An 11,241-nucleotide genomic window follows, 5' to 3' on the forward strand; every position below is an offset into this window, starting at 1 on the left:
CAGTTGTTACAACGAACGTGAGTGCACAGTGTCTCGTGAACTAAATCCCTAGCACTGTTGAAGCATTCCGTTAACGCATGCTTCTTCGCTCCTATGGCACTCCGAGGTGTTACTGACGGGGGACATCTGGACTTTTACTTGAGGCCTGGGGGCGGGGGGGGTGGGGGGGGCTCACAATTCTTTTGTCGGCGAGCTCCGGAGTGCTCTTGCTGAAGCTCCCAGCAAGGAACTGAGAGCGGCAGGCCTCACACGAGTACACTCAGACGGCTTCCGTCACGAGTAAACTCAGGCCTCTTATGTGAGGCCTTCCGGCAGCAAAGAGAAGGTGGGCGCGAGGAGTGTGCTTCAGGCAGCTTAGGACCCGCCACTGCCTCGTCTACCACGGAGGGGAATAAGGTTTGCCCAGGGTCGCCCAGTTTCAAAGCGGAGCTCACGTAGTTACCCTCAGTGGTTTCTGATTACCTCAAGGAAACCCACGGGAGGAACAGGGCCCTTCCATGGAGGCCCTTTTGGGCACAGGGACCTCTGCGTGGGATCTAGTGGGTAAGTATGGCAGTACCTTAGGTAGGCCTCAGTGACCAAGGCTGTCGTCTGGCTCATGCCTTAGCTGTGTTAAGTGTGGACAACGTGCTGGTCCTCAGGCTGGGCCCACAGCCTAGCTTTCGCTTCTGTGAGAGTGCTGTCCCGAGTCCCCTCCTGGAGCCAGTCGTCAGCACGGTGCCTTTCGGCACTGCAGTTCTCTTTCAGTCAAGGAGGCCGTGCGACTGGCAGAGGGAGCCTGCGCAGCACTGCCTTTGCGAGGCTCTTTGACGACTGGGGCGCTCAACCCGGGCAAGCCGGAGAGCGGTACGTTGCCCTTGCTATGAATGTGAAGCGCTTTCTCCAGGGGCCTGTTTAGGCTAAGGTTCCTCAGAAGCCAGGAGCCGCCGTTCCGGCACGGAGAGAAGTCATCCTGCGAAATTGGCGAACGAGCTCCTATCCTGTGTGCCCCCAGGAGCGTCGCGGGGTTGAGGCACTCCGTGGTGGAGTATGGCCTCATGGAAACCACCGCACACCCAACTCCCCCGGCGTGAAACACTGGAACTTACCTTGAGGCCTGAGGTCACCTTTCGTTCGGCCGGAGCTGAACCTGGGGTGCCGTGGGAGGAGTTCCTAGAAAGGGATTGCCCGCACGGTTTTCGCTTTGCGAGAACACGCAGCCTCGGCCCACGACGACAATCCTGCCGTGCAGAGACGCCGGGCCGCTAGTGCTGTTCAGGCAGCTTTGAAGCCAAGCGCAAGGCGCCTCCAAACGGGGAGAAAGCGTACTCTCCCCTCGGCGTCCCACGTTCAAGCTGAATGACGCAGCATGTTTCTCGGAAGGCTCTGCCGAGCTATCTAGTACAAGGGAGAGAGTGCCTGCCTCCGCTGAGAAAGGTTTCGACGTGGGGATTGCCGGACGTGAGGAAGAGCGTTCCCCAGGCCGTGCAAAGTTGAGGCTTTGGTGGTTCTGGATGGTCCCAGGGGTCCAGAATTGTCCCTGGGAAAGCCGTCCTCTTTTTCCTTCTCCGGCTGGAAGTAAACAGCTGGCAACCGACTGCCGTACGCAGACGTCCTGGGGGAGCCCGCCGGTTTCATTTGGGACGCACCTTGGTGTCTCACAGAAGAGCCCAAATTCCTACCTGGGGGCACACCAGCATGGAATGTAAGGCTGTTTACAACTGCGTAGCCTGAGGCCGTTGGAAGGCCGTACAGTCGAGAGCTTTCGAGCGAACAGGGCAGCGCTTCGCCATCGTCGTTGCACGTTCACGGAGCTTAATCAAACGAATGCATTTACTTCCTGTGGCTCAAACGCAACAGAGGAGTCGGAAGGCATACAGTGCCCTCTGACAGTTGTTACAACGAACGTGAGTGCACAGTGTCTCGTGAACTAAATCCCTAGCACTGTTGAAGCATTCCGTTAACGCACGCTTCTTCGCTCCTATGGCACTCCGAGGTGTTACTGACGGGGGACATCTGGACTTTTACTTGAGGCCTGGGGGCGGGGGGGCTGGGGGGGGCTCACAATTCTTTTGTCGGCGAGCTCCGGAGTGCTCTTGCTGAAGCTCCCAGCAAGGAACTGAGAGCGGCAGGCCTCACACGAGTACACTCAGACGGCTTCCGTCACGAGTAAACTCAGGCCTCTTATGTGAGGCCTTCCGGCAGCAAAGAGAAGGTGGGCGCGAGGAGTGTGCTTCAGGCAGCTTAGGACCCGCCACTGCCTCGTCTACCACGGAGGGGAATAAGGTTTGCCCAGGGTCGCCCAGTTTCAAAGCGGAGCTCACGTAGTTACCCTCAGTGGTTTCTGATTACCTCAAGGAAACCCACGGGAGGAACAGGGCCCTTCCATGGAGGCCCTTTTGGGCACAGGGACCTCTGCGTGGGATCTAGTGGGTAAGTATGGCAGTACCTTAGGTAGGCCTCAGTGACCAAGGCTGTCGTCTGGCTCATGCCTTAGCTGTGTTAAGTGTGGACAACGTGCTGGTCCTCAGGCTGGGCCCACAGCCTAGCTTTCGCTTCTGTGAGAGTGCTGTCCCGAGTCCCCTCCTGGAGCCAGTCGTCAGCACGGTGCCTTTTGGCACTGCAGTTGTCTTTCAGTCAAGGAGGCCGTGCGACTGGCAGAGGGAGCCTGCGCAGCACTGCCTTCGCGAGGCTCTTTGACGACTGGGGCGCTCAACCCGGGCAAGCCGGAGAGCGGTACGTTGCCCTTGCTATGAATGTGAAGCGCTTTCTCCAGGGGCCTGTTTAGGCTAAGGTTCCTCAGAAGCCAGGAGCCGCCGTTCCGGCACGGAGAGAAGTCATCCTGCGAAATTGGCGAACGAGCTCCTATCCTGTGTGCCCCCAGGAGCGTCGCGGGGTTGAGGCACTCCGTGGTGGAGTTTGGCCTCATGGAAACCACCGCACACCCAACTCCCCCGGCGTGAAACACTGGAACTTACCTTGAGGCCTGAGGTCACCTTTCGTTCGGCCGGAGCTGAACCTGGGGTGCCGTGGGAGGAGTTCCTAGAAAGGGATTGCCCGCACGGTTTTCGCTTTGCGAGAACACGCAGCCTCGGCCCACGACGACAATCCTGCCGTGCAGAGACGCCGGGCCGCTAGTGCTGTTCAGGCAGCTTTGAAGCCAAGCGCAAGGCGCCTCCAAACGGGGAGAAAGCGTACTCTCTCCTCGGCGTCCCACGTTCAAGCTGAATGACGCAGCATGTTTCTCGGAAGGCTCTGCCGAGCTATCTAGTACAAGGGAGAGAGTGCCTGCCTCCGCTGAGAAAGGTTTCGACGTGGGGATTGCCGGACGTGAGGAAGAGCGTTCCCCAGGCCGTGCAAAGTTGAGGCTTTGGTGGTTCTGGATGGTCCCAGGGGTCCAGAATTGTCCCTGGGAAAGCCGTCCTCTTTTTCCTTCTCCGGCTGGAAGTAAACAGCTGGCAACCGACTGCCGTACGCAGACGTCCTGGGGGAGCCCGCCGGTTTCATTTGGGACGCACCTTGGTGTCTCACAGAAGAGCCCAAATTCCTACCTGGGGGCACACCAGCATGGAATGTAAGGCTGTTTACAACTGCGTAGCCTGAGGCCGTTGGAAGGCCGTACAGTCGAGAGCTTTCGAGCGAACAGGGCAGCGCTTCGCCATCGTCGTTGCACGTTCACGGAGCTTAATCAAACGAATGCATTTACTTCCTGTGGCTCAAACGCAACAGAGGAGTCGGAAGGCATACAGTGCCCTCTGACAGTTGTTACAACGAACGTGAGTGCACAGTGTCTCGTGAACTAAATCCCTAGCACTGTTGAAGCATTCCGTTAACGCACGCTTCTTCGCTCCTATGGCACTCCGAGGTGTTACTGACGGGGGACATCTGGACTTTTACTTGAGGCCTGGGGGCGGGGGGTGGGGTGGGGGGGGCTCACAATTCTTTGGTCGGCGAGCTCCGGAGTGCTCTTGCTGAAGCTCCCAGCAAGGAACTGAGAGCAGCAGGCCTCACACGAGTACACTCAGACGGCTTCCGTCACGAGTAAACTCAGGCCTCTTGTGTGAGGCCTTCCGGCAGCAAAGAGAAGGTGGGCGCGAGGAGTGTGCTTCAGGCAGCTTAGGACCCGCCACTGTCTCGTCTACCACGGAGGGGAATAAGGTTTGCCCAGGGTCGCCCAGTTTCAAAGCGGAGCTCACGTAGTTATCCTCAGTGGTGTCTGATTACCTCAAGGAAACCCACGGGAGGAACAGGGCCCTTCCATGGAGGCCCTTTTGGGCACAGGGACCTCTGCGTGGGATCTAGTGGGTAAGTATGGCAGTACCTTAGGTAGGCCTCAGTGACCAAGGCTGTCGTCTGGCTCATGCCTCAGCTGTGTTAAGTGTGGACAACGTGCTGGTCCTCAGGCTGGGCCCACAGCCTAGCTTTCGCTTCTGTGAGAGTGCTGTCCCGAGTCCCCTCCTGGAGCCAGTCGTCAGCACGGTCGGTGCCTTTTGGCACTGCAGTTCTCTTTCAGTCAAGGAGGCCGTGCGACTGGCAGAGGGAGCCTGCGCGGCACTGCCTTCGCGAGGCTCTTTGACGACTGGGGCGCTCAACCCGGGCAAGCCGGAGAGCGGTACGTTGCCCTTGCTATGAATGTGAAGCGCTTTCTCCAGGGGCCTGTTTAGGCTAAGGTTCCTCAGAAGCCAGGAGCCGCCGTTCCGGCACGGAGAGAAGTCATCCTGCGAAATTGGCGAACGAGCTCCTATCCTGTGTGCCCCCAGGAGCGTCGCGGGGTTGAGGCACTCCGTGGTGGAGTATGGCCTCATGGAAACCACCGCACACCCAACTCCCCCGGCGTGAAACACTGGAACTTACCTTGAGGCCTGAGGTCACCTTTCGTTCGGCCGGAGCTGAACCTGGGGTGCCGTGGGAGGAGTTCCTAGAAAGGGATTGCCCGCACGGTTTTCGCTTTGCGAGAACACGCAGCCTCGGCCCACGACGACAATCCTGCCGTGCAGAGACGCCGGGCCGCTAGTGCTGTTCAGGCAGCTTTGAAGCCAAGCGCAAGGCGCCTCCAAACGGGGAGAAAGCGTACTCTCCCCTCGGCGTCCCACGTTCAAGCTGAATGACGCAGCATGTTTCTCGGAAGGCTCTGCCGAGCTATCTAGTACAAGGGAGAGAGTGCCTGCCTCCGCTGAGAAAGGTTTCGACGTGGGGATTGCCGGACGTGAGGAAGAGCGTTCCCCAGGCCGTGCAAAGTTGAGGCTTTGGTGGTTCTGGATGGTCCCAGGGGTCCAGAATTGTCCCTGGGAAAGCCGTCCTCTTTTTCCTTCTCCGGCTGGAAGTAAACAGCTGGCAACCGACTGCCGTACGCAGACGTCCTGGGGGAGCCCGCCGGTTTCATTTGGGACGCACCTTGGTGTCTCACAGAAGAGCCCAAATTCCTACCTGGGGGCACACCAGCATGGAATGTAAGGCTGTTTACAACTGCGTAGCCTGAGGCCGTTGGAAGGCCGTACAGTCGAGAGCTTTCGAGCGAACAGGGCAGCGCTTCGCCATCGTCGTTGCACGTTCACGGAGCTTAATCAAACGAATGCATTTACTTCCTGTGGCTCAAACGCAACAGAGGAGTCGGAAGGCATACAGTGCCCTCTGACAGTTGTTACAACGAACGTGAGTGCACAGTGTCTCGTGAACTAAATCCCTAGCACTGTTGAAGCATTCCGTTAACGCACGCTTCTTCGCTCCTATGGCACTCCGAGGTGTTACTGACGGGGGACATCTGGACTTTTACTTGAGGCCTGGGGGCGGGGGGGGTGGGGGGGGCTCACAATTCTTTTGTCGGCGAGCTCCGGAGTGCTCTTGCTGAAGCTCCCAGCAAGGAACTGAGAGCGGCAGGCCTCACACGAGTACACTCAGACGGCTTCCGTCACGAGTAAACTCAGGCCTCTTATGTGAGGCCTTCCGGCAGCAAAGAGAAGGTGGGCGCGAGGAGTGTGCTTCAGGCAGCTTAGGACCCGCCACTGCCTCGTCTACCACGGAGGGGAATAAGGTTTGCCCAGGGTCGCCCAGTTTCAAAGCGGAGCTCACGTAGTTACCCTCAGTGGTTTCTGATTACCTCAAGGAAACCCACGGGAGGAACAGGGCCCTTCCATGGAGGCCCTTTTGGGCACAGGGACCTCTGCGTGGGATCTAGTGGGTAAGTATGGCAGTACCTTAGGTAGGCCTCAGTGACCAAGGCTGTCGTCTGGCTCATGCCTTAGCTGTGTTAAGTGTGGACAACGTGCTGGTCCTCAGGCTGGGCCCACAGCCTAGCTTTCGCTTCTGTGAGAGTGCTGTCCCGAGTCCCCTCCTGGAGCCAGTCGTCAGCACGGTGCCTTTTGGCACTGCAGTTCTCTTTCAGTCAAGGAGGCCGTGCGACTGGCAGAGGGAGCCTGCGCGGCACTGCCTTCGCGAGGCTCTTTGACGACTGGGGCGCTCAACCCGGGCAAGCCGGAGAGCGGTACGTTGCCCTTGCTATGAATGTGAAGCGCTTTCTCCAGGGGCCTGTTTAGGCTAAGGTTCCTCAGAAGCCAGGAGCCGCCGTTCCGGCACGGAGAGAAGTCATCCTGCGAAATTGGCGAACGAGCCTCTATCCTGTGTGCCCCCAGGAGCGTCGCGGGGTTGAGGCACTCCGTGGTGGAGTTTGGCCTCATGGAAACCACCGCACACCCAACTCCCCCGGCGTGAAACACTGGAACTTACCTTGAGGCCTGAGGTCACCTTTCGTTCGGCCGGAGCTGAACCTGGGGTGCCGTGGGAGGAGTTCCTAGAAAGGGATTGCCCGCACGGTTTTCGCTTTGCGAGAACACGCAGCCTCGGCCCACGACGACAATCCTGCCGTGCAGAGACGCCGGGCCGCTAGTGCTGTTCAGGCAGCTTTGAAGCCAAGCGCAAGGCGCCTCCAAACGGGGAGAAAGCGTACTCTCCCCTCGGCGTCCCACGTTCAAGCTGAATGACGCAGCATGTTTCTCGGAAGGCTCTGCCGAGCTATCTAGTACAAGGGAGAGAGTGCCTGCCTCCGCTGAGAAAGGTTTCGACGTGGGGATTGCCGGACGTGAGGAAGAGCGTTCCCCAGGCCGTGCAAAGTTGAGGCTTTGGTGGTTCTGGATGGTCCCAGGGGTCCAGAATTGTCCCTGGGAAAGCCGTCCTCTTTTTCCTTCTCCGGCTGGAAGTAAACAGCTGGCAACCGACTGCCGTACGCAGACGTCCTGGGGGAGCCCGCCGGTTTCATTTGGGACGCACCTTGGTGTCTCACAGAAGAGCCCAAATTCCTACCTGGGGGCACACCAGCATGGAATGTAAGGCTGTTTACAACTGCGTAGCCTGAGGCCGTTGGAAGGCCGTACAGTCGAGAGCTTTCGAGCGAACAGGGCAGCGCTTCGCCATCGTCGTTGCACGTTCACGGAGCTTAATCAAACGAATGCATTTACTTCCTGTGGCTCAAACGCAACAGAGGAGTCGGAAGGCATACAGTGCCCTCTGACAGTTGTTACAACGAACGTGAGTGCACAGTGTCTCGTGAACTAAATCCCTAGCACTGTTGAAGCATTCCGTTAACGCATGCTTCTTCGCTCCTATGGCACTCCGAGGTGTTACTGACGGGGGACATCTGGACTTTTACTTGAGGCCTGGGGGCGGGGGGGGTGGGGGGGGCTCACAATTCTTTTGTCGGCGAGCTCCGGAGTGCTCTTGCTGAAGCTCCCAGCAAGGAACTGAGAGCGGCAGGCCTCACACGAGTACACTCAGACGGCTTCCGTCACGAGTAAACTCAGGCCTCTTATGTGAGGCCTTCCGGCAGCAAAGAGAAGGTGGGCGCGAGGAGTGTGCTTCAGGCAGCTTAGGACCCGCCACTGCCTCGTCTACCACGGAGGGGAATAAGGTTTGCCCAGGGTCGCCCAGTTTCAAAGCGGAGCTCACGTAGTTACCCTCAGTGGTTTCTGATTACCTCAAGGAAACCCACGGGAGGAACAGGGCCCTTCCATGGAGGCCCTTTTGGGCACAGGGACCTCTGCGTGGGATCTAGTGGGTAAGTATGGCAGTACCTTAGGTAGGCCTCAGTGACCAAGGCTGTCGTCTGGCTCATGCCTTAGCTGTGTTAAGTGTGGACAACGTGCTGGTCCTCAGGCTGGGCCCACAGCCTAGCTTTCGCTTCTGTGAGAGTGCTGTCCCGAGTCCCCTCCTGGAGCCAGTCGTCAGCACGGTGCCTTTCGGCACTGCAGTTCTCTTTCAGTCAAGGAGGCCGTGCGACTGGCAGAGGGAGCCTGCGCAGCACTGCCTTTGCGAGGCTCTTTGACGACTGGGGCGCTCAACCCGGGCAAGCCGGAGAGCGGTACGTTGCCCTTGCTATGAATGTGAAGCGCTTTCTCCAGGGGCCTGTTTAGGCTAAGGTTCCTCAGAAGCCAGGAGCCGCCGTTCCGGCACGGAGAGAAGTCATCCTGCGAAATTGGCGAACGAGCTCCTATCCTGTGTGCCCCCAGGAGCGTCGCGGGGTTGAGGCACTCCGTGGTGGAGTATGGCCTCATGGAAACCACCGCACACCCAACTCCCCCGGCGTGAAACACTGGAACTTACCTTGAGGCCTGAGGTCACCTTTCGTTCGGCCGGAGCTGAACCTGGGGTGCCGTGGGAGGAGTTCCTAGAAAGGGATTGCCCGCACGGTTTTCGCTTTGCGAGAACACGCAGCCTCGGCCCACGACGACAATCCTGCCGTGCAGAGACGCCGGGCCGCTAGTGCTGTTCAGGCAGCTTTGAAGCCAAGCGCAAGGCGCCTCCAAACGGGGAGAAAGCGTACTCTCCCCTCGGCGTCCCACGTTCAAGCTGAATGACGCAGCATGTTTCTCGGAAGGCTCTGCCGAGCTATCTAGTACAAGGGAGAGAGTGCCTGCCTCCGCTGAGAAAGGTTTCGACGTGGGGATTGCCGGACGTGAGGAAGAGCGTTCCCCAGGCCGTGCAAAGTTGAGGCTTTGGTGGTTCTGGATGGTCCCAGGGGTCCAGAATTGTCCCTGGGAAAGCCGTCCTCTTTTTCCTTCTCCGGCTGGAAGTAAACAGCTGGCAACCGACTGCCGTACGCAGACGTCCTGGGGGAGCCCGCCGGTTTCATTTGGGACGCACCTTGGTGTCTCACAGAAGAGCCCAAATTCCTACCTGGGGGCACACCAGCATGGAATGTAAGGCTGTTTACAACTGCGTAGCCTGAGGCCGTTGGAAGGCCGTACAGTCGAGAGCTTTCGAGCGAACAGGGCAGCGCTTCGCCATCGTCGTTGCACGTTCACGGAGCTTAATCAAACGAATGCATTTACTTCCTGTGGCTCAAACGCAACAGAGGAGTCGGAAGGCATACAGTGCCCTCTGACAGTTGTTACAACGAACGTGAGTGCACAGTGTCTCGTGAACTAAATCCCTAGCACTGTTGAAGCATTCCGTTAACGCACGCTTCTTCGCTCCTATGGCACTCCGAGGTGTTACTGACGGGGGACATCTGGACTTTTACTTGAGGCCTGGGGGCGGGGGGGCTGGGGGGGGCTCACAATTCTTTTGTCGGCGAGCTCCGGAGTGCTCTTGCTGAAGCTCCCAGCAAGGAACTGAGAGCGGCAGGCCTCACACGAGTACACTCAGACGGCTTCCGTCACGAGTAAACTCAGGCCTCTTATGTGAGGCCTTCCGGCAGCAAAGAGAAGGTGGGCGCGAGGAGTGTGCTTCAGGCAGCTTAGGACCCGCCACTGCCTCGTCTACCACGGAGGGGAATAAGGTTTGCCCAGGGTCGCCCAGTTTCAAAGCGGAGCTCACGTAGTTACCCTCAGTGGTTTCTGATTACCTCAAGGAAACCCACGGGAGGAACAGGGCCCTTCCATGGAGGCCCTTTTGGGCACAGGGACCTCTGCGTGGGATCTAGTGGGTAAGTATGGCAGTACCTTAGGTAGGCCTCAGTGACCAAGGCTGTCGTCTGGCTCATGCCTTAGCTGTGTTAAGTGTGGACAACGTGCTGGTCCTCAGGCTGGGCCCACAGCCTAGCTTTCGCTTCTGTGAGAGTGCTGTCCCGAGTCCCCTCCTGGAGCCAGTCGTCAGCACGGTGCCTTTTGGCACTGCAGTTCTCTTTCAGTCAAGGAGGCCGTGCGACTGGCAGAGGGAGCCTGCGCGGCACTGCCTTCGCGAGGCTCTTTGACGACTGGGGCGCTCAACCCGGGCAAGCCGGAGAGCGGTACGTTGCCCTTGCTATGAATGTGAAGCGCTTTCTCCAGGGGCCTGTTTAGGCTAAGGTTCCTCAGAAGCCAGGAGCCGCCGTTCCGGCACGGAGAGAAGTCATCCTGCGAAATTGGCGAACGAGCCTCTATCCTGTGTGCCCCCAGGAGCGTCGCGGGGTTGAGGCACTCCGTGGTGGAGTTTGGCCTCATGGAAACCACCGCACACCCAACTCCCCCGGCGTGAAACACTGGAACTTACCTTGAGGCCTGAGGTCACCTTTCGTTCGGCCGGAGCTGAACCTGGGGTGCCGTGGGAGGAGTTCCTAGAAAGGGATTGCCCGCACGGTTTTCGCTTTGCGAGAACACGCAGCCTCGGCCCACGACGACAATCCTGCCGTGCAGAGACGCCGGGCCGCTAGTGCTGTTCAGGCAGCTTTGAAGCCAAGCGCAAGGCGCCTCCAAACGGGGAGAAAGCGTACTCTCCCCTCGGCGTCCCACGTTCAAGCTGAATGACGCAGCATGTTTCTCGGAAGGCTCTGCCGAGCTATCTAGTACAAGGGAGAGAGTGCCTGCCTCCGCTGAGAAAGGTTTCGACGTGGGGATTGCCGGACGTGAGGAAGAGCGTTCCCCAGGCCGTGCAAAGTTGAGGCTTTGGTGGTTCTGGATGGTCCCAGGGGTCCAGAATTGTCCCTGGGAAAGCCGTCCTCTTTTTCCTTCTCCGGCTGGAAGTAAACAGCTGGCAACCGACTGCCGTACGCAGACGTCCTGGGGGAGCCCGCCGGTTTCATTTGGGACGCACCTTGGTGTCTCACAGAAGAGCCCAAATTCCTACCTGGGGGCACACCAGCATGGAATGTAAGGCTGTTTACAACTGCGTAGCCTGAGGCCGTTGGAAGGCCGTACAGTCGAGAGCTTTCGAGCGAACAGGGCAGCGCTTCGCCATCGTCGTTGCACGTTCACGGAGCTTAATCAAACGAATGCATTTACTTCCTGTGGCTCAAACGCAACAGAGGAGTCGGAAGGCATACAGTGCCCTCTGACAGTTGTTACAACGAACGTG

Source organism: Lagenorhynchus albirostris, chromosome 19 (genome assembly GCF_949774975.1).
Source record: "Lagenorhynchus albirostris chromosome 19, mLagAlb1.1, whole genome shotgun sequence".
Classification (NCBI taxonomy): domain Eukaryota; kingdom Metazoa; phylum Chordata; class Mammalia; order Artiodactyla; family Delphinidae; genus Lagenorhynchus; species Lagenorhynchus albirostris.